This window comes from Python bivittatus, unplaced genomic scaffold, assembly GCF_059951505.1.
Source record: "Python bivittatus isolate LINGU-HERP-01145 unplaced genomic scaffold, Pbiv_v1 ctg000210_np1212, whole genome shotgun sequence".
Classification (NCBI taxonomy): domain Eukaryota; kingdom Metazoa; phylum Chordata; class Lepidosauria; order Squamata; family Pythonidae; genus Python; species Python bivittatus.
The window spans coordinates 470,194-497,043 of NW_028277053.1; the positions used below are offsets into that span (position 1 = coordinate 470,194).

At 44.7% G+C, this 26,850-nt stretch overlaps 1 protein-coding gene across 1 annotated transcript in view; it reads right to left on the bottom strand.

Annotated features, from left to right (window-relative positions):
- IGDCC3 (immunoglobulin superfamily DCC subclass member 3) overlaps positions 1-26,850 on the bottom strand; it is a 123,204-nt gene that overhangs the window by 74,428 nt on the left and 21,926 nt on the right. The window lies entirely within an intron of this gene.

Consider the following 26,850-nt stretch of genomic DNA (forward strand, 5'->3'; position numbering starts at 1 on the left):
ATGCAAAGAAATTGAGGAAAACAATAGAATGGGGAAGACTAGAGATCTCTTCAAGAAAATTGGAGATATGAAAGGAACGTTTAGTGCAAAGATGGGCATGATAAAGGACAAAAAGGCAGGGACCTAACAGAAGCAGAAGAGATTAAGAAGAGGTGGCAAGAATACACAGAAGAACTATACAAGAAAGATCTTAATGTCCCTGATGTCCACGCTGGTGTGATCACTGACCTTGAGCCAGACATCCTAGAGAGTGAAGTCAAGTGGGCCTTAGGAAGCATTGCTAACAACAAAGCTAGTGGAGATGACAGTATTCCAGCTGAGTTATTTAAAATACTAAAAGATGATGGTGTTAAAGTGCTGCACTCAATATGCCAGCAAGTTTGGAAAACGCAACAGTGGCCACGGGATTGGAAAAGGTCAGTTTACGTTCCAATTCCAAAGAAGGGCAACGCCAAAGAATGCTCAAACTATCGCACAATTGCACTCATTTCACATGCTAGCAAGGTTATGCTCAAAATCCTACAAGCTAGGCTTCAGCAATATATGAACCGAGAACTACCGGATGTACAAGCTGGGTTTCGAAGAGGCAGAGGAACTAGAGATCAAATCGCCAACATTCGCTGGATCATGGAGAAAGCACGAGAGTTCCAGAAAAATATCTACTTCTGCTTCATTGACTATGCAAAAGCCTTTGATTGTGTGGATCACAACAAACTGTGGCAAATTCTTAAAGAGATGGGAATACCAGACCACCTTACCTGTCTCCTGAGAAATCTGTATGCGGGCCAAGAAGCAACAGTTAGAACCGGTCACGGAACAACCGATTGGTTCAAAATAGGGAAAGGTGTACGACAAGGCTGTATACTGTCACCCTGCTTATTTAACCTATATGCAGAGTACATCATGAGAAATGCCAGGCTGGAAGAATCACAAGCCGGAATTAAGATTGCAGGGAGAATCATCAACAACCTCAGATATGCGGACGATACCACCCTAATGGCAGAAAGTGAAGAAGAACTAAAGAGCCTCTTGATGAGGGTGAAAGAGGAGAGTGCAAAAGCTGGCTTGAAACTCAACATTAAAAAAACTAAGATCATGGCATCTGGACCCATCAATTCCTGGCAAATAGAAGGGGTAGAAATGGAAGCAGTAACAGACTTCATTTATTTGGGCTCCAAGATCACCGCAGACGGAGACTGCAGCCATGAAATTAAAAGACGCTTGCTCCTTGGGAGGAAAGCTATGGCAAGCCTAGATAGCATATTAAAAAGCAGAGACGTCACCTTGCCGACAAAGATCCGCATAGTCAAAGCTATGGTTTTTCCAGTAGTAATGTATGGCTGTGAGAGCTGGACCATAAAAAGGCCGAGCGCCGAAGAATTGATGCCTTTGAACTGTGGTGCTGGAGAAGACTCTTAAGAGTTCCCTGGACTGCTCGGAGGTCAAACCAGTCAATCTTAAAGGAAATCAACCCTGATTGCTCATTGGAAGGATCGATAATGAAGCTCAAGCTCAGATATTTTGGCCACCTAATGCGAAGAGAGATCTCTTTGGAGAAGACCCTGATGCTGGGAAAGATTGAAGGCAAAAGGAGAAGAGGACAGCAGAGGATGAGATGGTTAGATAGCATCACTGAAGCAATGAGCATGAAACTGAGCAAACTCAGGGAGGCAGTGAAGGACAGGAAGGCCTGGCGCAATATGGTTCATGGGGTCACGAAGAGTCGGACACGACTTAACGACTAAACAACAACAGAACAGTATTATTGTAGAATACCGTAGAAGTAGTATTGTGTAATGAACTCGAACCATTGTGTATTTAACTCGAATCATTGTGGATTTAGCTCAAATTTTGCTACAATAGGCCCCGTTCTTAACCATGAGTCATCCTTAAACTGGGCGTTCTTAACCCAAGGACTACTTGCACATGAATCTTCTATTTGACGCACAGCAGAATCTCCTCTAATTATAAGAGAATTGCATATAATTACAAAAAAGGAATTATTGTTTGTAATTGTATGCAATTCTCTCCCCCTACATTCATCTTTTATACAGCAATATCAACCCATTCTTTCTGTTGGAAGTCTAAAGTGTTGCTGAATTTCAGGATCAGAGCAACGACTGCTTTAAATTGGGGGATGCAGTGACGACACGAGGAATGTCGTGTCTGGCTTCCCTCAACCACGGGGTCTTGGAGAGAAAATGTATATTTCCCCTTTCATGCCCCCTCTTCATTGTAGCTTCCTCCCACCACCACCCCAGCAGCTGTGTACCAGGTGAAAGAAATCAGTGGGTCTCTACCATGGGGACCGGCTCTAATTGCTTCCCAGCCCTCCAGCCTGCCCCCCAGCCTAGCGCCTGTTTTCTTTGAAGCTGAGCTAATGACAAAATGACATCTTGTCCTCCCCTTCCCCTCCTTCTGTCTGCTAAAAATGGCACACACACACACACACACACCACCTTAAGAAGCTGCTTCTTCTTAGCTCCATGTTCTGGCTCTCCCTTGACTGCATGCAGGGAACGAAACTTCCGTTTGGGCTGGTTCTTGCGTTCTCAGCCAAGCGCACGGGTTACCTTTCCTCTGTTAAACTAACACAATCAGATGACAGTTTTTTAAAAAGCACACACCGAAAGGGAGAGATGGGGTGCAGTCCAGCTGAACTCAGTTGCTGTGACTCGTAGCCTAACAAGAGTCAGTCAGTTGCAAGCCTAACAATGGCATTTGCAAAATGTGAAGGGTTTAGTTTTAACTTGCATTCATTTCTTTTGGGGCTCAGCACCCAGGTAATTTATCAATATATTGGGGCTAATTTAGACAACAGGTAAATTCACTCACCAGACTAAGTGGGATATGTGAATTTGGCCACTGATTCAAGGGACTTTCTCCCATGGAAGAATGTATAGGTAGTCCTTGCTTAGTGACCGCAATTGAGACCAGCAACTCAGTTGTTAATTGAAGCAGTCACTAAGTGAAACTGCAACTGTGCTTATGATCTAACTTCAGCTTTCCTTTGCTTTACAGACCTGCGAAGGTCATCAATGCAAGGATTGGTCATAAAATTACTTTTTCATCACCATCATAACTGTGAACGGTCACTAAATGAAGACTCCCTGTATATCAGCCTTCTCCCAACCTGGCACCCTCCAAGGCTCTGGACTGGCAGCTTCCATAAATCCAAGCCAAGTGGGAGTGGCTATTTGGCTCGAAACATGCCATAAAAGCTGGATTGTTTGCCAGGACTTTCATTGAGTTGATTGGTTTTTAACCTTATTTGGGTTTTTGGTTCTGCCTTTATTTGATTGTGATGTTCTCTGCAATCGTATTTTTATAATCTGTTGCACATTGCTTTGAGGACATGAAATAGGCAGGAAAGCACTGTATAAGTACTTATGATAAAATAATGTCCTCACTTAGAAGATTATAGCCATCAAAGGGCATCCATGGGGTATCTAGAATGAAAATAGGGACCATTAAAAGAGATGATGTTTCCATAGGAGAGTGGTATAGAAAAGAATTGGGGGGGGGGGGAGATCCCTGTGCAAATGCACCCAATATAGAGAATGCACAGGCCGAAGACAAAGAAATTTGTGAAAAAACAGCCCCATCAGGCTTTATGTCCATGCCAGATTTTGGTGCCTTGGTGGCTTCCATACACAAAATGAAAAGCAACGTTTCTCCAGCCATTATTGAACTGTAGTATAGAGCCCACTATGCATTTTTCCTCTAAAATAAGTTTCTAGTCTTCAGGAATAAGGAAACATATGGTGAATTCTAAAAGGAGAAATAATTCAGATTATTATTGTTGCTTCAGTGGCTATGCAGTGGCTATGTTCCACAAATACACCTAACCGTATCCAGTAAAGGTCAGGCAGACACATTTGCACAATTTGGCAACCTTGGTTTGAAACTTAACTAGCAGACGCATCCACGGAGGATCTCACAAAAACATAAAATACATAACTAACATCATTTGCACAATGGCATCATGATGCACGTGACATCACAGCGGGGAGGTGTCACTTGTGATGTCACGCAAACCCAATCAGGTTAATTTCTGGCTTTATGTATTGTACAAAGCCAGACAATCGGTTAATTCCATAACCAGGTTAAGCATGTAGTGTGAACAAAGCCAAACCATTCCTCTTCCCCTTGGCTAGAAACCCAAGAAATTGTGCAAATCTTAATCATTTAGGCAAATCACAAAACTGTTTTTCAAAAGTTTGCATTTCTAAACAAAATTCAACATTCCAGTGAAATCCAACTTGAAGAATAAAATATTACTGTTATATTTCCAGCTGTTTCTGTTTTTAATTTGATGATTTCACTATTGGCTCACTATGCAGCAAGGAAAGGAAATACAATATATAGAAGAAAAAGTGAAGAAAAACACAGAAAAAGGAATGACCTTCCATCACTGAGAACTGCAGAAATATTCATTAAGGGAAGCAGTCACCACAAGACTTATCAGGAGCACATTTTGGACTTTTTGGTCTACTTTCTGGTCAGGGGAGATGATAGAAGGGAGGACTGCTAAGAGGTCCAAGAAATGCTGAATTCAGAATGGTTAAACTATGATCAATCAGATAATCCCAGTTCCAACCCTAGTTTCTTCTTTTCTTTTTCTTTAAACAGCTGCCTGGCATGCAGATCCTGCAGTGTCACAACACAGAAGCGTGTGTACACAATGTGGAATGTCACCCCCCTCTGATCTCCAATTTAACTGATTTTTCCCAAGAGACCCACCATGGATTTTATAGGGCATAACTAATACCGATAAACAGACTTGATAAGAAGGCCTTATTAACCAACTGATGGGCCACTTCATTTATAAATTCTTCCTGTCTCAAAAACAGAAGGAAACTGGGAGTTGCATAATTAAAGGCACCAGAGGATGTATTTACATCAGTGGCTCTTTCTTCCAGCCACCTTGCAAGGAAGAGCCAAGAGCTGGCAAGGAAGCATCAGGGTACTTCTGAAAGCAAAATCCTGTTAGAAGCCTTGACTTCACTGCTCAGGGTTGGCAGTGCAGTACCCCTGGGCATCACCATGTCCAGATACCTTCTTAACTCCCCTCCCCTGTCAGCTCCTTGCCCCCTTTATCTTGTAATTTTGTTTTGATTATTTATCATCAGGTTGGTGTTGACTCCTAGCGATCACAGAGATATATTTTCTCCATAACCTAATTTTTCAGGTCTTCCAATGGTGCACCCATTGCTACTGTAACTGTCCATCCACCTTGCTGCTGATTATCCTCTTCTTCTCTTTCTTTCCACCTTTCCCAGCATTCGAGCCTTTTCCAGAGAGCTGGATCTTTGCATGTGTCCAAAGTAGGATCATTTGACCTGGTCATTTGTGCCTCAAGTGAGACCTCTGGGTTGATTTGTTCAATGACCCATTTGTTTGTTTTCTTGGCTGTCCATGGTATTCTTAGGAGTCTTCTCCAACACCAAAGTTCAAAAGCATCAATATTTTTCCTATTCTGCTTCTTCAAAGTCCAATTTTCGCTTCCAGAATGTCATAGGAAATACCATGGCTCACAGAATTCTAATCTTTGTAGGTACAGACACATCACGGCATCTGAGTATCTTTTCCAAGGCCTTCATGGCTGCTCTACCGAGTGCTAGTCTGTGGCATATTTCTTGACTGCTTGTTCCTTTAATGTTGATGGTTGATCCTAAAAGGCAGAAGCTCTCCACCACCTTGATATCTTCATTGTCAATTCTAAGGCTGGTTGTCATACCTATTGCCATTAATTTGGTCTTCTTTATATTTTAGTCCCATTTTTTCACTGTGCTCCTTGATTTTTATTACTAGGGCTTGCAGATCCTTTGCATTTTCGGCTACCAGGGTGGTGTCATCAGCATAGTCCAGGTTATTGATGTTTCTTCCTCCAATATTAAAACCATGCTCATCTTCTTCCAGTCCAGCTTCCCTTAATATATATTCAGCATATACATTGAGTAACTAAGGGGAAAGTATTTTTGCACTCCTTTGCCAACCTGGAACCAGTCTGTTTTGCTGTGTTCTGTCCATACTGTGTCTTTCTGACCCATATATAAGTTTCTCATGAGAATGTTACGGGATCCCCATTTGTCTAAGCACATTCCACAGCCTGACATGATCGACACAATCGAAGGCCTTTCAATAATCTTTGTTTGTTTTAGTTTTAATTAAAATAAAACGGGAAGCTGGTCTGCATTTGAGCAAACACCAGCCTCCAACATCAGCTCTCTTTGAAGGAATGCTTCTCAGCCTTAATATATCCTACCGTCGTTCTTAGAAACAGTTGAGAAGTTGCTCAAAAGTTCACATCCCTCTTTCCATGGGAAAAAGACAGAGACAGACTGGGGAAGCGCATCCTGTGAGCTAGAGAGGAGTAGTGAGAAACACTTCTTGGTGTTGCTTTGTCAGATCCACTTAACATTCCACAGATACCTATCGATTGCAAAAGGTTATCCACTCCCACCATATGTTCTCAGATCCATGTTCTGTTAAATTTATTTTAGCGGTTACAAATATGGAACTGTGAATTATGTCAAGTTTAATTGCACTTATTTTTTCCCATTTTAAGTCTGTTTAGTCCCTTTGCCACATCTTTGCCATTTCGTTGAAACTGTTTGCATTAAAATTTGCCTACATTTTAGCATGCATTTCTAAAATAGGCAGATTTAGGGCTCAAGCTTCCACCAATACCCTTCTGTATTCATTTTTGCCCAGATTTGTGAACTACACGTTGCAAAGTACAATTGCATTCTTGCTCACTTACAGGTTCAGGAAGTACAAGCTGAGTACATTCTGCACATTAATAGGAACCAGATGACTATTTCTTCCCTTCTTACACATACACAACAGGCTGAAGCATGGTCTTCTTAGCAAGGTATTTCAAAGCACGAGCCATTTTGCAACCTGTGCTAATAACAAAGGTCTACATGCACCTTCCTCCAAATAGCTTATACGCTGAAGAGTTCTGATGCTTCAAACTGTCTCAAATTTTAGGTGAGCCCCAACCAGCCCCATCCTAGGATGAGCAAACATGGACTCTTTCTGCCCCTCTCTGACTTCTTCCCACAAGGTCCTTAACCAGGTCAGTGAAAAACTTAGATGGTTGGGTTTGCAGGTCCCACAAATCCTAACAAAATCCAGAGCTCTTTATGGCTTGCAGATCATGCGAACCCCATTGAGTCAGCTGATGGTCCAATGTAGCTTGTGAACCCAGAAAATAGGTTAAGTTCGTAGCCGAGTAGAATGTGATCTGCAAAAGTAACCTCAGGGAGTCCCTGATCTATGCAAATCACTTAGAGCAAACATCTGGCATGCTTTCATGCCCATGGACCTGGCCCGGGCCTGCTGAGTTCCTGAGGGCAAAAGCTTCAGACCTGGGCCAAGAGGGTTTTCCAAGTTCCTGGTGCCCCTGAAGGTTCACCATGATGTTCCCACCCCCTCAGCTTGAAACAAGCTGGTGCCGGCAGTGCCTTTCTTGAAACGGAGTGGGTTTGCTGGTTCCTGCGCATACCCGAGTCACGTCTGTGGCACTCGAGCTTTCTGCAAAGGCAGAGGTCAGGGGCTGGTGCCCCCAGGGGCCCTGGGGGAAGGAGGAGTGGCCATCTGCTCAACTACTTACTCAGAGGTCACTGCTCCCGTCACACAGCCCATCAGCCTTTAGCTTCGAGGGCCTCTAAAGAGAGGGGGTGAGGGGGGGAAGGACGGGACAGTTGCATGATGAAAGCCGAGCCCTGATGTGGAGAGACAGGCCAGCCAGAGGGGGCTAAGTGAAAACAGCCATGTGTGGCGCACCCTGAATCGCACAGGGCTGCCTTCTGTTTGGGGTGCCGTTGGGTTTGGTTCATAGGATTCCTCTCCAACTACTGGTTCTCTCTCTCACATGCACTCTTTCTTTTTCCCTCCCTCTTTCTCCTGCCTGCCTGCCTGCCTGCCTGCCTGCCTGCCTGCCTGCCTGCCTTCCTCCCTCCCTCCCTAAACTTTCTCTTTTCCGTTTCAGAACAATCTCTCCCCTACTGCATTAGGTCTGACTATATTCCCCATCAACCCATGCCCACCCCCCCATTTGGGATGATGGGATTGTCATCCAACACATCAGCAGGTTAGGAAAAGCTTCATGTGCCATCTCTGTCTTTCCTTTCCCACAAATCCATCTAGGCAGAAGCCTAAAACCACAGAACTGAAGACACCCTTTTCCATTGTTTCCTTGGGAGTCATGCAGAGGGGCTAATTGCACAAAACATGAAAACCACGAAACACCAAAGCGAGAGAAGAAAAGCCAGCCAGGACACTGAAGCGAGAGGTCCTCATTTGCATCCCATCTCCTGATCTTTGGAGCTTTCATTTTGCTTTGAAAGGTACTATCTTACCCCAAATCCAGTCCTTGGTCCACGTCACTCAGTATTACTTCTGCATTGACTAGATCAGTGTTTCTCAACCTTGGCAACTTTGAGGTGTGTGGACTTCAACTCCCAGAATTCCCCAGCCAGCAAAGCTAGCTGGGGAATTCTGGGAGTTGAAGTCCACACATCTCAAAGTTGCCAAGGTTGAGAAACAATGGACTAGACATACCTCCAGGGCTTAAAACCTGGGAAGTGGGGGTACCTTTCCCAGGCCAAACTGTGATGTGGGGCATCAGTGGGGAGGGGTCAAGAAAGGCAAGGTGAGCAACAGACTGTGCAATCAAAGCTCCACCCCTTTTAATGGGCATGATATGGTTGCAGCAACCATTTTTAACACACACACACCCCACTGGGGTGCCTGGGACTGAACTGTGAGTTTTCTACTTGCCTGATCCAGGAAATGGGCCTATATCAAGTGAGGCCATGGTGAATTAACTCAGCACTGATTATACCAGGGTGGGATAAAGTTTTTGATGAAGGCTGCATTCCTTTGGAGGACATCTGCTATGAGTTACATGAAGCCCTGGGCTAAAGCAGCTGTGGGCTGGACCAGAGCCTAAACTCGGTCGAGATGCCCCTTCTCTGTCTCTCTCTCTCTGACTCTCATTTTTCCCAACAGCCTTTTCTTTCTCTCCGAAGCAGCCAAGAGGAAGCAGACAGAGGATTGTTACCAAAAGTCAAAAGTGATCCATTGCAGAGGTTCTGAAATCAGATAGAGAACTCCTGACTCTTGCTCTCTGCTCTACTGAGCAGCGGTTTCTCTGAGGTTGCAGATGGGAATCCTTCCTAACCTCTCGCCAGACTTTGTGGCATCTCTCCAAACTGAATGCAACTCTTCTCCAAGACTGATTCTTGCAGAGTTTTCTTTAACAAGATTTATGAATAAGAAAGGGATGGGGTTACAAGAATTCAGGCCACTGAACCCTTTCTCATATAAAATCAGCATACTCTAAAATACATGGCAGTGGGGGGTGGGAAGACTTCGTCTTCTTTCTAACTAGCTTCCTGTGAACTAGGGAAGTGGGGGGTCCTTTACTGACAATGGAGAAGATTACAGCTGGTTATTTATACAATCATCTCCTGAATTCTGATCTGCTGAGAACGAACCATTACATCTCACCTGGGATTCCAGGTAAGTGCCCGAGCTCTCTCTAGTCAATAACAGTCCCATTCCTGTTTACAACGGTCGTAGCACCCTCTCATTTTGTGTCTTGTTATTGGTCCTTCCAACATTTTTTTATCACATGCAGGTTTCCTGCACAGCAAAAAAAGAAAAAGAAAAATCCATTTTACCTTGAAGATCTTTTCTTCTGCCCTAGCTGTTGTCAGAATGTACCATGTAAAGCTGAAAAGGTAAGACTGGGCTGGTCTTAACCAGGTTTATGGTTGTGTCTTTCAGACAGAACGGCCAGAGTTGTACAAGAGGTTTAACAGGGTCACTTCAGTTCCAGAGCCGGGGAGGGCAAAAACATTGAAATGGCAGTCATGGTTGTGCAAGGAAAGCCCTACCCCTATGCTCATGAAAACAAGGTGAGACTTTACACCGTCACCATCACCCTCAAAGACTCCTGAGAACCAGCATTTTCTGTGATCACAAAACCCTGCTGGCAGGAGAGGTGGTCTCTACCTGAAATAGCACCCATGCAGCTGAAGGCGAGCTACTTTCACAACCCACCTACAAAGATCACGGGGAGACAATTAGCACATGGGTTAGTTTCACCTCCAAGTAGTCCTAGAATTGTTTGGGGTTGAGATGTCTACTAACAGTCTTAAGCGCCCCTTCCAACGTTGTTGATCAGTGTGAACATTTAAGGAGCTTCTGCAAAAACAGGACTTCTCTAACTTCTGTTGTCATTCCAGTTTTTATCCTACCCCATGGCCATGTGGGGGGCTGAGAAATGACTAATGTTTAATGTATTACTAATCTATTCATCCTGATGAAGATCACAATCTAATCAATTGGATGTTGACTCCAGTGATTGGGGTCTTAGTCAAGGGCCTAACAATCATGGAGGAATCACCATAATTGGCATGCAATTCCCTGTAGGGTAGGCTTTTGCAAAATTAGTGGTGTCAGGTCCGGTAAGTTTAAAGTCTCAAAATACTTGGTAAATCTTCTTGGGCTTGCCTTAAGATCTCCAACTGCAATTGAGATGACCATCGATGTTTTTTCTCCACTATCTTTTGATCCCAATATGTAAATTACAACATTTTGTTGTTTTCCCTGATTGTATTTCATCATTTTAACTGTCTCCAAGGATGGCCACATCAATGAACTTCATCCTCTTTTTTTGCAATATCAGTAATGTCTGGCATAGAGTGCCTATCAATTTGAATTTGAAATCCCACAAAATTTTGATTTCTTCATTTTAACAAAACCTTTTCAGACACGTGGTCCTGGTGATGGTGGTATTATTATTATGATTATGTCATTTTCGACTGAGTATGTTTTGGGTTTTAGCCCAGACCTGAAGAATCATAAGGCATTACTGTAGCATCTAGAAAATTTCAAGCATGACAGCCTTTTTTTTTTTTGCAAAGTAATGTTATCAAGTCTGGTAAATCTAAAGCTTCCAAATAGTTGGTGGATCTCTTCAGTATAAAGCTCTATTTACTCTTGGTATTACAGCTGACTTTTTCTTTCAAAGTTTTTCAACCTCAGTTTGCAACTCCTGGTATTTGTTGGGGTGCTGGGAAATATTTTAAAAAAGGAAAATGTCCTATTTTAAGCATCCTCAAATGGACAAACCCACAAAAGACTCGTTTGGACCAGTTGCCACCAGTGTATGGCGTCCACTGGCACCACCACAAAATGTGCTGAGGATCCGTGGCACTGAAGACGTTGGACAAATACAGAGACAAGAACCCCTAAATGGCAGCGACTGGGGGGCAAAGAGAAAGAGGTGCTGCTTGTTGGCTTTTCGAGAGGATCGGGTTAGCCCGGGGAGAAACGATAAATGCATTCACACCGCACACTAACTAGGTTAAAATAGGCTCCAACCAGTCATTGGAACCCAGGCATTGTTTTAGCCTGCTGGAGGAACCAGGCTATCACACCAATAATATGGTTTACTGGTTTGGGCCCTGGCTGGGGCTGAATACAGCAGTGAGTGGTTATCCTGGGTTAACAAACACTCATTCTTGGTCAAGGGCTAGCGCAAATTCCTTGGTTTCCGATCTCTGTTCCGTTACAAGAAGCAGCAGTTGTTGGTTTCCTGGTTCCTTAATCTGGCAGGTCCCTGCGCTGCGTTCGAGCGGGTCGTCTCCCACTTTGTGTGCAAGGCAGGCAATTCTCATGCCATCCTTTCCATCCTCACAGCCAGGTCTTTCTTAGAGATCCTCACTTGGCGCCTCGTGGCTGACGGGTATTGCTCAAGCCACAATACAGGGATGTGCTTTGCCTCCTCAGATATCAAGGGGAATGAGACAAAGACAAAAATCCCAAGCCGTCTGTCGGGCCACAAACGTAGGAGAAGGAAAGGGAGCTGCGGCACCGTCGAGGCTGGAGGGTTCGTTGCGGCTCCGTTGTGGCTCGAGTGGCTCACGCTGTAAGATTAACTCTGTTTTTTTGCACAAAGGGAAACTGGTTCTCTCCTACTCTGTCAGTGACCACACACAGGCTGTGACTCTTCCATCAGAGGGGCACAAATTGAGCCCCCCCCCACCTCTTTGGACTGTCCAAAATCTCTAGCACTTTCAGATGCTCAGTGGGCCTGGCCGGGTTATCAAATACCTGCCCAGATAATAATCCTATAAACTATATTTAACTTTTGTGAAGCTTGAAATGAAATGAAAAGGAGCTTTCATCTTCACCGCCTTTGGAGGGCAGCCTGCACCAAAATACAAATATGGCCCTTAGCCAGAGGTGTCCGTGGGGGGGGGGGGGGCGCAAGGGCAATCCAGAAAGATGGCAGCCACAACTAATCAAAGTTTTGCCCCCTTTCACATGTGCTGCATGCACAACGCATATAAAAGGGGTGGGGTATCTCACAAGTTGCTTGCTTGCTTGTTTCTTTAATTCGATCTCACCCCGCCTTCTTTCCGTTCCGTGCAATTCGAGGCAGCGAGCAGCGTTTAAAAAGGCAAAAAGTGCAAGACAATTTATGACACCCTTAATTGCTAACTGTGCCATATTTGAGTTGGGGGTGCAGTTCCTCGGTCACAATTTCGGGGGCCTCCTGGACTTATGGCTCTGCTCAAAGAACAGGTGGCAGCTGTGGACTTTGCACAGGTTTGTCTTGTACACCAACCGTAACCATTCCTGGACCAGGAGGTCACAGTCACTCACACTCAAGTCACCTCCTGACTGGATTACTGCAATGTGCTGTACATGGGGTTGCCCTTGAAGAACATCAGGAGCTGCAGCTGGTCCAGAATGCGGCGGTGTGGGCAGTTTTCGTCGTTTCTCATTCTGTTCATATAACACTGCTGCTCTGTGAGCTGCACTGCTGCCAGTGGGTTTCCGGGTGCAATTTAAGGTGATGGTTATCACCTATAAAGGCTTACATGGCATAGAGCCAGGCTACTTGCTGGATCACCCATCTTGCATCATCTCTGCTCACCCCTCCGTATCTAGCAGGGAGGGTGTCAGTCTTATCAGATAGACCAGACAGGAAACACAACCAGATAAGCTAATTCTACTTCACTGTAAAGGTACATTCACAGAATTTTGCAAGTCTGAACGTACAATTCTCTCTCCACCCCCATCTCCTTTGCAGCCTGAGAAACTAGGGAGGGTCCCTTCTGAGCCTCTTGTCCCACCCATTGTGGAGCTGTGGGCTATGCTGTCTCTTATCTGTCCATTCCCTAGGCAGCATCTCTTCACCCCGTCTCCCAAGGTCTTTCCCACATACAATGGTCCCACATATAATGGTCCCACATACGATGGGCATGCTCCAGGCCCCTTTCATCAAACAATCTCATCTTCTGGGACCTGGAGTTGGAGCTTTTCTGCGGTAGTGACTGTCCTATGGAACAGCATCCCCCTGGAACACCTGACTGTTCCCCCAGGCGTTAGGGCCAGGAGGTTAGGCGAGCTTTGCTGTTGGTATGGTTTTATGATTGGGATGAAGTGTTTACCTCAGGCGTCAAGGGTTATTGTTTGTAAGTCACTGCTGTGAGATGGACGGCCACATCAATTATTTAAATTCATACATACATAAATAGATGCCAAGCAAAAGGGCTTGTATTGGGAGCAACTCTAAAGGCAGAGAGAGTGGAAGCCAATAATCTCGTCTTGAACCAAGACTCCACTTACATTCCTTCCACAGTGGACATTCAACAGATTCCAATGCTTCTTGGAAACATGGCCTTTTCTATTGTAGCACCCTTTCTTTAAGTTGGATCAGTCCCTTCTGCTTGAAAAATTAGGGGATACTTTTATTTCAGATGGCTTTGGCAACAGAGGCATCTGCAGAGGGCCGAAGGGGGTAAATGAAAAAAGCAGCACGACTCTGTTGCCCCTTTTGTACGTGCATTGTGACACTGCAAGTGCACACAAAAGGATTTGCATTGCAACAATGCAACGTGGGTGTCACCATTTTGATAAAAGCAACAGCGCCTGCAGACACCACTGGTCCGAAATATTAAAGTGGTGGGATCTGGTGTGTCCATGTGTGTTAATGCTAATGGTACATCTTTTCATTGCTTGAATTCCAAACCATGACAGGCAGCAGAGTCTTGCACACCTGCACTGGATTTAAATATTCACTTTTCCCTAGCTCATCTACTCTGAATTGCAGCAAAGGCATTTAGAGCCCAGAGTTCTTTACCCCCGATGGGTGTCCCTGCAACTAAAGAATTATTGTCACTTGAGATTAAATATTGGGGTTTGAATTTTTAAATTTTAAAAAGGGAAGATCAATGAGACCACCCATTCTCATCCAAAATCTGACAGGATTTCAGCCCTGCCCTCCAACCAGAAAAGCTGTCTTACAATATTGCTGTGATGACATTCAGCCTTCTTTAATTTTTCTCTCTCTTTTGAGATACTGTGCTGTCCCTCACAATGATGCCCATTGTGATCTCATAATTGGTGGTATAGAAAGATCATTATTTTTATCATCATCATCATCATCATCATCATCATCATCATCATCATCATCTACCAATCTTAAATGTGTGTCCACGTGAACACTAACACAGATGACCCATCATCGACCTTTGATATCCTCAGGGCCAACTCCCAACACCAGGTGTGACCAAGAGAATGAGGTAGGTGTGGCCATGGCAAAAGAAAGATGATTTGATTGAACTTAAATAAAATAAATACAAATGAACAATCCCTGAATGAACCATCTCCCCTAACATTAAAAATTACAATTCAGCTGCAACTTCTGGAGAACTTCTGGAGGCCATACCCAAATTTTGGGGGAAGGGGCTACAAATGTGCAACTCTCTTTACCATCAAGAATGCATTTCTCAGTAGTTTGAACAGCCAGACACAGTCTTTCTGTGACATTATATTTCTGGTGTCTACCATTGTCTAGAGCTGAGTTCAAACAATGTGCAGAAAGCCTGAGTGGCTGGTTTCACACAATATGCTAAGCTTGGTTCATGTTAACGTTAGTTAGGTTTTTGTCCTTACCTTGTTGTGCAACTTCAGACCATTTGATTTGCTGATAATGGTGCAAAACGGAAAATAGGTCAATTCCCTAGTCAAGCATGCACCCATTGTACTCAAGTACCCACAGTTAATTTAAACCATGGTTTACCAAATTTATCCAATTTCCTGCCTTCACAGGACAAGTTGTGCTGCCCTTGGGTCCCATCTCCCAGATTTCCCAACTTGTCCTCACCTTTAACACCCCCATAACTTGGGTTGGCTAGTTTCAGGCTGACAAGGTGCCTGTTGGCTTCCCCAGCCCCTTCTCAGGCTGGGAGAAGAACTTTGCTCTAAGCCACCATTTTCTTTCTCCTCGTCCTCAGACAATGACTTCACAAGCTGCTTGGCTGATCTCTGGCTATTTATTCTCTCGACTTGCGTGTCAGGGGGTGGGGGCTGGCGAGGGTGCCGTTCCCAAGCTGCCCTTCTACAAATAAACCTTTTATGCATGGCTCTAAAAGGGGAGAGAGACTTAGTGCTTTCAGATTTATTCTCTGGTGCTCTCTGCTGACCTTGCTTGACCCCATTACTCAGAAACTCTCTAGAGGAATCCTTAAAAGGCAGCCTTGCAATTATGGACCTTCCAGCTCATTTATTTGCACAGGGCAGGGTGGTCTGAAACATCCGGACCCCCCTGCCCCCTCCCCCAAAGCCACTCATTTGTGAGGAAAGGACCCTTTTCCCCCTTCCCTCATTCCTAAAATTATGGTGATCATCATGAGCCTTCCCAGTTTAAAATTGCAAATCCCCCTCTTGTCCAAAGCTCTCCAAAGCTTTGTGAATTTGCTGCCTTCCTTTCCCAGCCGTGGATTTTAAGGGGAAAAAATGGGGCTCATCTACATTATAAAACTGAAGCAGTCCTCCTCTTGAGAAGGTTTCCAGGGGTACGAGAGTTTGGGGAGGAGAAAGGGGGATGCTCTTTTCGGACATGGTTGGCTGGAGTTGATGAGATCCTCACAAAGGAAGAGGAGAGAAGTTTAAAGAACAAAAGGCCATGTATGAAGCTGGAAGTGGAGGTGGTTGAAACAAGGATGGTTGGCAAGAAAGATACGTAGACATGCAGCCTCGGTTCACACAACACACTTCCCAGTTACTGAATCAGCTCCTTTTCTGGGGTTACCTCCTACCTGTTGAACCATAAACCAACCTGACAGCTGAATTCATACATTTGGCCACCCCAAAAATGAGCTGAAAACTAAAGCTGGAAGGTTTGAGAATATAGCCATTGGGTCTTTTGTGAGTCACCATCAGGGATGTTGTATGAACCCAGATACTGCTCCATTGCAGGTCTCTCTCCATTATTCTTCATCCTAACTGGAGTTTGAACTCTCCAAGGGGTCTGCCATGGCCAATTTGGATGGGACGAGTCTACCTTGAGAGTGACATCAGTCTACTGCTGTGCAGTGCTGGAGGCTGGAAGGGGAAAAGGGGCTTTGGAACATGTAAGGATGCTTCTTCTGCATCTGCTACTAACTCTCAACCTCAGTAATTTTAAGATGCATGGATTTCAACTCCCAGAATTCCCAGAATGTGTAGACTTCAACTTTCAGGGTTCCCTGAATTCCTGCTGGCTGAGGAATCCTGGGAGCAGAAGTCCAAACGTCTTAAAGTTGCTGAGGTTGAGAAACACTGATCCACAGCTACAGGGCAATCCCAGGAAGAGACATACTTGGTTAAAGGAGCTGCAGGCAAGAACTACATATCTCCCCACATGCACTTGGATGCAATCTTTTCCTTTCAGATCCAAAGCTACCCCACCCAAAATCAGTCTGGGAGAGCCATGATCTGAGCTGGCTCTCTGCAGATCTTCCATCTCCCTCCCAGAGTATCACTGTAGCCTTCCTCAAGTTGTGGTCTCCAGAGGAGTTGAGATTACCACACTCTACTGCCACGTTAGAACTGGGTGCCCTTCCATCGGATTTAAACTTCAATCAATAAGTTATTTGGGTAGAAGAGGATGGAGAGGTTATTTTCAGAAGGACCCAAAATGTAAATAAACTGAATTTTGCAAAATGCAAATAACAACAACAACAACAACAACAACAATAATAATAATATAATAATACAGCAGCAGCAGCAGCAGCTACTATGAGTAACAAAACTATCACTGCATTCCCTGCAACATTTTATTTTGAAAAGCAGTGTAATTTTCAGGCCCAAACAAAGGAGGCACTTCAAATGACTTTTTTTTTAAAAAAAATAATAAGCTTTAGGATTAACAAGGGATTTCATCAGCTGCCTTTTAGACACAACAGTAAGAAAACTGCTGCTTTTAAATGGAGCATTCAGAGTTCCCAGATGCAGAAAGGAGGGTGAGCCATGGGAATCGGGAGGCTGAGAATTACTTCATGACACACACACCCCCCCACCACACACACAATAGCTGTGAAGTTTGGGGCAAGTCCCGTTTTAAAAGTCACCATTAAATGGTCCTCTATTTAGGGCCTATTGAAAGTGGTACCGTTTGTCTAAATTGGATTCAAATGAAGGATTTTTACATTTGCAGGAAAGTACTGCCATCAGCTGTCAAAACGTCACTCATGTTTTTCTGTAAAGAAACTCATGCAACTTGTCTGCCCCCTCCCCCACAATTATTATGTGGGGGGGGGAGATTGACTTTGGCGAGTGGGGTGGCATTTGCAAGAGAAAAGGGCTGCAATAAAACAGCCTCCGGTAATTATGCCACAGAGCTTCAGAAAGTGTGCTTTGTCGGTTATTCCAACGCCGAAGGATTTATTGTCACTGGCAGAAGGCCAGATTTTGCAGAAATTATGTGCCAGCGAAGGTTGACATTGCCCTGCCAAATTTGTCCTGTGCCTTTAGTGTCTAAAAGCAAAGCACAATAAAATATTTTCCCCCAACATGCTTTTGGGTCCAGAGGAACAGATAACAAAGCTTCAGGTTCAGGTTACAGTCCCGTAAAAGGTTTCTCAGTGGCCTTCATGGCTGAGTCTCACAAACCTGGTGCCCTCCAGATGTTTTAAACAATTATGACAGCCCTGATCAGACATATGACTAAGAATCTATTCTGTCTTAAATATCCTGTAGTATCAAGCTCTATACATAGAGAAGCTCAAATTTTGGATGTGGTACAAATCCATGAATTAAGTTGTAATTTAGGAATGGTTTCCAGACCGAATTGAATTCTAGGTCAGATGTACTTTTACTTTAAAAATAAAAGAAACTGGAACTCCTAAAAACTCTGAGCTAGCATGTCCATCTTCCCTTCCCTTCCCTTCCCTTCCCTTCCCTTCCCTTCCCTTCCCTTCCCTTCCCATTTATCTTCCCTTCCCTTCCCTTCCTCTTCCTTCCTTTATCCATCTCTCTTTCTCTCTCTCTCTTTCGCACCATCGCTCATCTCCCTCCCTCCCTCCCTCCCTCCCTCCCTCAACCACAGCCGAATCCAGCAGCATCAGCAGAGGAGGAAGGTGCTACAAAAGGAGTGGTGCTCACATCACAATGCTCCATCCACCATCTTGCTGATTTTGACATATATACACATTGTGGAAGTTGTTGGCCAGGGGCATCCATAGGTGTGGTCAAAAAAAGTCACGGTGGCAGCCATAACCATGCAACTGAAACCCCAACCCATTTTTTTTTACACGTGTTGTTCATGTGACATGTGTAAAAAGAGGGCAGGGCTTCAATTGCACAGTTATAGCTGTCCTATTGACTTTTTAAATTTCTCCCCCAGATGCCAGTGTGACTCCCCCCCCCCCCAGGGGCCAAACTTCTTTGGCATCGTAGAGAATCTCAATTACGGTCTGGCATGGTTTCTCTCACTTTGGCTAAGAAATGGCTTATTTCAGGAAGGACTTCCCATCTCCAGGTAGCTTCCTGAACTTGAAAGGGAGAAGCCTAGAACAGAGATTCATTCAGGTGTGCTACAGGCAACCACAACTCTGCACTGGATTTGATCTGTCAGACCCACACCTAGAAACCGAGATGGAGCGGTCAAGAGGGGTTGTCCATTTCCCTTCCATGTGCTCAACCTAAATGCAGGAAAGGATTCATAGAGTCCTATGATAAATGTGACCTTGGGGATCATCTAGCCCAACCGCCTGCCTGGTGCAGAAATCCACAACTACAGCATCCAGCCAGCCTCTATTTCAACACTTTCAACACGGGAGAATCTACCACCTCTTGAGGCAGTTGGCTCTCTGTGGATAGCTTTCAGCATTCAGTTCTCATCTGATTGTTTCGTGGAGTGTAACTATTACTGAAACATGGAAATCAGCACTCATGTGCTGAAAGAAAGACACCTGAACAGAAGGTTGCATGCAGGTGCTCGCCTTTATGACTAACTAAACAACCCATGACCCGTTGGGTCGTTGTTTCAGAGATATTTCCTTACCAGATTCCTCAATGCCTTCAACAAAGGCCGAGCTTCTAATATACTGCCTTCACTGGAAAAGTTCTTAAAAATTCAGGGAGATATTCAGAGATGTATCTGCCCTGAAAATAGCCCATGTCATTCATACCGAACTGTATAGCACAAACTTCAGGAGCTGACCACAGGAAATGTTTTATGACATTTTGTATTATGTCGTAAAATGTTTTATGATAATTCTTATGTCATAAGATGTTTTATAAAATTTGCCAAATTTCAATTCCATGGGAGTCATGGGTCCTGGATTTTGGATGCATTCTGTAAGTTAGCCCATCTGAGGTACTTTGGTTCAAAAATTGTTGGCCTATGACACACCGTTTCACCCAGATGAAGGTTACAGACACAGGAGTTTTAGTAGTACATAGATTCTGCAACATGGGATGCAAAATGTGCAGCCCCCAAGTCCTCTTTTTGCAGCCCTCTGGCTTCCATTCCTAAAAACTGACAGAAACAACTGGGGTCTTTTTCTCCATATTTCTCCATATTTCATAGTAGGAAACAGATGAAAATTACAGTGTAAACCCCAGATGAGCACAACTAGACTAGCACAACAAAAAGGCATCCAAAATCAAAGTGGCCCACAGGTTTGGTGGGCTCCTTCCATTTTGAAGCTCCCTCCTCATGTTCAGCACAACTTTTGACTACTGAGGTCCCCCCTTCCTGGGAATGCTCCACAAACCACAAGCGCACTGGAACAAAATCATGAAGATCTAGGATCAACTCCAGTCAGAGATGAGATTTTTCTGGATTTGGATGTTTTTAAAAGAAAAAGTTCACATTAATATGATACATTAGGTGAACTATCAGAAAAAAAAAATCCAGTAGGTGAACTGTATCCAGAGGTGAATTGTAATATTACTTTGGAACCAAAACCCAAAGGTGAACAGTAATATTACTGGAAGAGGAAGCCTATTATGATCTAAGCAGGTGGAAACATCTAACTAACCTTGGCTAAGTAGGAATTGGACCTGATTACTACTTGGACTGGAGGCCACTAGAAAATCACAGGGCAGAAACCTAGCTTTTTTGTTTTTCCTTAGCATTTGTCCTGCTTGGTGGCAGGGTCTCTGTGTTTGCACTGCACTTGTTTCGTTCTCATGGCAAAGCCATCAGTGCATGACACAAGGGGTTTGTTCTTCTGCCAGCTTGTCACAGAACCTGATGCTGTTTGGGGGCTGAGAGAGAGGACTGGCCCAGGACACCCAGCTGGCTTCCATGCCTAAGAGCACCCACCCCACTACCCCATACTGCCTCTCTGATAGATACTAGACTAATACTCTATCATCTGTCTACCTGTGGATGAAATCACCGGGATCTGAGCTCAACTTGAAGGAGCCTTGACCTTTCATATTAAATGTCTTTGTAATTTAATTCAATATACAGTTCATGCAAAGGTTTTGTCCTGGCTCCACCTATTTCTTTGTCCTAATCACATCCAACCCCAGCCCTGCCCTTGGGCGGCCATCCTAAGGCCAAGTCCACCCCTTAGCCAGAAAAGAAAGACGGGAAGGACAACTTGCTTGAATAACAGCAAATATACCAAGAATGTGGGGTAGAAAAATATTCGATTTTCAGATTGAGCTCACCCATCCCATAGCAAGGGTCTCCCCTGCTCCCCCGAATCTCCCTACCAAGGAGCCTGTATAGATGCTGGAATGTGACATCCAGGTTAAGAATTTTGGGAGGGTGCTTGGACTGTTACTGGCTAGGGGAAAAAAAAAACTTTTCACTGATTTTTTTTTTTTTTAATTTGGTACCTTTGATTCAGTCTTGCCTCCTGGTGATGGCCTGGACTAGTCCATGCAGTTTTCTGGGTAAGATTTTCTGGAACTGATTTGCCCTTGCCTTCTTCTTCCTAGGACTGAGAGAGAGGGCCTGACCCAAGGGCACTCAGCTGGCTTTGGGCTTAAGATGGGATAAGAACTCGTGGTCTCCCAGTTTCTAGTCTAGTGCCTTAACCACCACACCAAACTAACTGTCCTTTCACTGTTTAACTACCCTTTTTCTCATTTTGCTTTAGCTGTCGGAAAGGTAGCTGGCTCACCAGAAACCTCAACTTACAGTTAGGGTCTCTAACCCAAAAAATGTGGTTGCAAAATGCCATCACACGCTTAACCATGGTTTACTAGAAATATCTGACTTTTTGTAACCCATGTTGATATGTTTTATGGGTTCTTCCTTTTGGTATTTACTATGAGATACATCAAGGAGTACACCTGCATTAGTACTCTAGCTACCACAGGGGTGTCTTCAGGGCATGGTCATACAAGTCAAGATCGCAATCACAAAACTCCAGGTGAAGCTCTGCCTGTTTTTTTTCTGTGTCACCACCATCTTGACTTGGTTGACCATACTGGTGGACATCCCTCATCTAGGTAGACCCAGAAGGTCTACCCAGGCCTGCTAGAGGTTGATGCTTTGCTATGCAGCTTCCCCTTTCATTACTTGAATTCAACAAATCTTTAGAAGAGAACAGAAACACACAGGGGAGGGTATTTGGGCCAGGAAGTTGGTGGGCATGTTCCCGCATCCAAGCAGCACAAAATTCAGAGTCTAACTTTTCTCTGAAGGACACCCTAGAAAACGGTTCAAGCATTACATTCAGCAGAAGAAACGCTTTAAAAAGCCCCTCTCCTCTCTGAGGCTCATCTGGTGCACACAAGAGCACACTTTTTCTCCGCATTGCTCCCAAGTTATGGAATGCCTGTGACATTCACCTCTCTCTCCTTCCACCGTCAAGAACTGGACTGAGATCTTCCTTTTCAGCAAGTCTTCTGAAATGAATGGACAATGGTCCTAGATCTATACATCCCCTTCATTTTCTATACTGCTTTTTATCATTCGCTTGGGTCCCTTATGGGCAGAATGATGGGGAATAGCCTGAAATAATAAACAAATACATCTACGGTTGCGCCTTCCAGTGATGGGAGAAGCAGAGGGACGGGAGAGAACTATCTACATCTGGTTTACATTGCAACCTTCCTGCCCCCCCCCCCTTCCATTTAGCCACTGAAGCAATCAATGCCATGGGAAAGAGCAAATGGAGAGACCATCCAAGACTGTACACCTTTTCTAAGCAGGAAAATGAAAAGAAAGGGTGGGGTGGGATGGGGGGGACAATGGCGCATTGAATGAAAAGACGGGTGCTAGTTGTGTGTGTGTGTGTGTGTGTGTGTGTTCTGGGGGAATTTTCCCTCTCAAGGATGGAAGCCCTGTGGAGCAAGGAGGCCTCTTTCTCAATCCCTCTTGAGCGTCCGCATCCTTTGGTGCCTCATCTCCTAGGCGGGCCCAGCAAGCAGAATCTGCTTTTCCTCTGGCAGGGCTCTATTCAGCTCTGAAGAATGGGGAACAAAGGAACAGGGGAAACGGTGCCGTCTCGGAGATGCATTCAAGAGGCCATCTGCTCCTGCCAATGCAGGGGGACCAAAGGGAAGATCCCAGGTTCAGGCTTAATCGGGGCTATTTAGCAAGGGATACTGACCCCTCCCTTCCCCCCCCCCACCCCAGGCAACAGCAACCCAACTGTTAAAAAATTAAGTTTCAAGCAGTTGCCTCTCTTTAAAAAAACAGGCCACAGATAGGAAGGGAACCTGTCCTCCGCCTACTACGGGCATCCGAGCGCCCTGCCAAAAACGTTATCTGGCATTTTTCCCGACCCATTTTCATTTGGCAGGGTGAAAAGAGGATTTGCCTTGGAAACTGGTTTCCAAAAAGAAGCGATTTTGATAAAGTTCTCAAGAGTGGGACGCGGTGATTGTGCAGTTACTGGCGGTGTTCACAGGACACCTTTACCTATGGTTAACTGACCGACCGTTTCTCAAATTTGACCCTAGTTTTCTGAGAGCGCAATGACAGATTCGACCCCAGGTTGTAGGTCCACACAACACACTAGGCGAACATGGGGTTGATGTGTTTGGAGTTCGGTTTTGGCACCAAAGCACAGGTTTTAGTGGCAGAGGTGTTTCTTACCCTGCCCACTCCCATTCTCACAGGCTGTAGCTTCCCTAGTGTCTCGCAGTTTTAGCAGCCAGATGAGTTACAACAGCTTTATTTGCCTCTGGATGAACCACGATGCTATTCTGGATGTCAACTAGCTTCACCTCCAATCAGCACAGCCAAGAGTGTGGGAATCATAGTCTCAAACATCTGGAGGTCACCAGATCACTTGATCTAAGACATGCGATGGACAAGTCCCTGTTTCCTGCATCTTAAAATCTGACTTTCCACCAAGGAGAAAGAGAAGAAAGAGAAGGGAGGGGAATATGATAGAGGGAGAAAAAAAAAAAGTAAATCAATGGGAACAGGTCAAGGATAGGCTGTAGTTGATCAGAGCAGATTTGGGAATCTAACACTAAAGGAGCAGAGGTGTTTTCAAAGCTGGCCAGAAGTGGCCGTCTTACGTGGAGACAAACCTTCACATCTAGGCTTTGAAGAGTTAATCTTTCCAGCTGCTGGGGAGGGGCTCAGCAAAAACTGCTAGCTGGATAGCAGCTTTCACTTAGCAGCCAACAGCTTGTTATCAAGCTTTATGATCAGACAGGTGAATTGAGGCTAGAAAGCATAAGGAAGAAATGCTGGGGGAGCAATTGCCCAGGACTGAGAGTGATCCTGGCTAATAATGTTCAGATCAACAAAATACAATATTGGGAGGGATAAATCAGTGAAATGCCAAGGACCTTCCCAAACAGAACTGCAACCTACAGGGAGCAACCCTTTGATTAGGTGAGCACCTAAAGGCCTCGAGTTTATCCACCCCTCCTTAAATCAGCAGAAAATAATGCTGGAATAAAACTTGCTGCCCTACTGCCTGCTGAATAGCGTGGTCCTGATTTGTGAGTGTGCTGGTCACCGTAGGCAATGCGACCGATCTTCTGCCTTCTCCTTGCAACAGATGGGGAAAACATCCACCGATCAGACCTTGCAGCAGGAATGGGCAGGACCTGACCTTGGAGCTCTGCCTGGTATGTCTGCCTCTCCTCCCACAACATGGGCAACTCCTAAGTTAAAATAAGGTGAAGTAAGGGAACACAATAGACAGAAATAGCCTCAGAGAGGAGGCAGCCAGGACCTGCCATAATGATGCAGCTAATTGGGTCCAGTAGAATGGGAGAAGTGAAACTGACCGGCAGCTGGGCAACCAGGTCTCTTACTTCAAAGGGAAGGGTTTGAGATAGACAAATACAGAGGATTTGGCAGGCTAGCCCCCAAAGCCTAACTCCACTTCCCTTGTTATTCTCTGCAGTGAGAAAAAGCAGAGCCGGAGCACCTAGAAGTGAAGATATATTTCAGAACACCTTTAAAATGCAAACAAGCTTCCTCTTCTTCCCCAAACAGACCAGTGGCGACCTGCAATGCAGTTAGAGGAACAGCAAAAATAATTCCTTCCCCAAATAAAATAGAGGAGGTCTGCCCTCCTGTCCTTCACCTTGTCGGGAACCTACAGAGAAGTTGGATCCAAAAATGATCTGAAAGGAACTCAGAAGAACAAGTGCTAATAGAGAAGGCTGGGAGAGAAATGGTGGTCGTGGAAGCTGCCTAGAGACCAAGTTAGGAGGCTTGATCATACTTCACAACTCTCCCCAAACACCTCCAGCCAACTGCCTGCAAAATCTTGAAACTATGATGGGATTGAGTTGAGGGCAAGGACTACATTAACTCAGGTACACTTAATGAGAACTGGATCTGAACTGAATTTGGATCCGGTCTCCATGGAGTGCAGCACTGGTTATTACTCTTTCAGCAGCTTGTAATGCCACTGACCATAGCTGAGATGAGCCATGCAGGGCCCAGAGATGTTGACGTGTTTGGAGGAACTTTCCACCTGTCAAGTTCTCTCTCTTGCGAATTCAACAAACAAGCTGAGCGAAATGACTATGGATTTTTGGAACGCAGGAGAGACCCATTCCCTTTGGATAAGGCAAGGCTGGGCAGGTACAGAACCAGTATGTAGAGGTGGGAAAGGTTTGGATGGCGGACAAGAAGCTGAAACCTGTTGGAAGGAAGTGCTGGTGCTGGACAAATCTCAGGCTCAAGAAATGGGTCTTTCTCCTCTTTGTGGAGGGTGGACCATGAAGGTTTTCTTGCAATTCACTGCGTCTGAATCACTAGACTCTAACCCTCCTTGGTGCATTGTCCAAAGATGGAGGAGGAAACGGGTGGGTGAAAAGTACCTTTCACTGACTCAGGTTTTGAATGTTGTCACATTAAATACATGTGGGTCTGATTCTCAACTCACAGGCAAATTTGCAACTCCACATATTGTTAGCAACTGGTTTTTAACTCCTCTTAATATTCCAACCCGAATCTCAGCTCCAGTCAGCGTATACATTTTAAATGGAGATTTAAAATAGACAGAAGGTCGTGTATTAACAGGCACATTTTTCTGCAGATTAAAGAAAAAAAATGCAGAACCATGTAGAAATGACAGAGAATAGACTGAACAATGAATCCACATAATGCTGGTTTAGACTGGAAGTTGACTGATAGCTAATTCATTCTAAGCTTTCTGAGGAAATAAGAGTGTAATGGATTAAAAGAAATGTTAGTGAAGCATGCCTATTTTTTAAACAATACTATACCTATGCTCTCCAAAGTCTATGACCTAGATACATTTGGTTTTCCTAATTTTTCTTCTTTTTTGCCTATTTTATTATGCATGGGAAGGTACCTGAAAATGTGCAGCATTTATCTTTAAATGCTAAGCTTATTTTAACAGGACCAGGTTATCTGAGGAGCTCTCTCGCCCCGGTTATTTCCACCCACCCCACTCGGCCCAGCAGAAGGGGCGTGTTGCAGACCCCACCAGTCAAGGAATTTTGACAGCCTTTTCTGCTGTGGCCCCCGCCCTATAGAACAATCTTCCTCCTGAGGTCCGGTCTGCCCCCACTCTCATGCTCTTCAGGAAAGGGGTGAAATCCTGGTTGTGCCAGAAGGTCTGGGGCCGGATGGGGGTTCGCACCAGTGGAGGTGGTTTGTGGGGTGATTGACCTTGCTCCCCCCGCCCGGTCATCTTGAATGTTTTTAGTATTTATGTACAGGGTTTGTTTTTTATACTTGATTTTTAATGGATTATTTTTTTATTATTTACGGGTTATTTTTAATTGTTGATGGGGTTTTTGATTTTAGCTGTGAGCTGCCCAGAGTCCCCCGTTGGGGGGAGATGGGCGGCATGCAAATTTAATAATAAACAAATAAATAAATAAAATCCAAGTTTTGGGATTGCCAGAGTCCTTGCCCACACATCTCCCAGAATCCCTTTTCCCTCACAAAGATCAGAAACCTGTTTCACTATTCTAATAGAAGGTGAGATGTTTCTACAGCACAAAATCAGGATAAAATCTTTTCAGTCGATAGATTTAAAAGAGGAACTAAGTTTGGCACCTGCCCATTTTTCTGCGTTGCCCTCAAGTTGCAGAAGACACCCCACAGTCCAAACCCTTTGACCCCTATAGCCC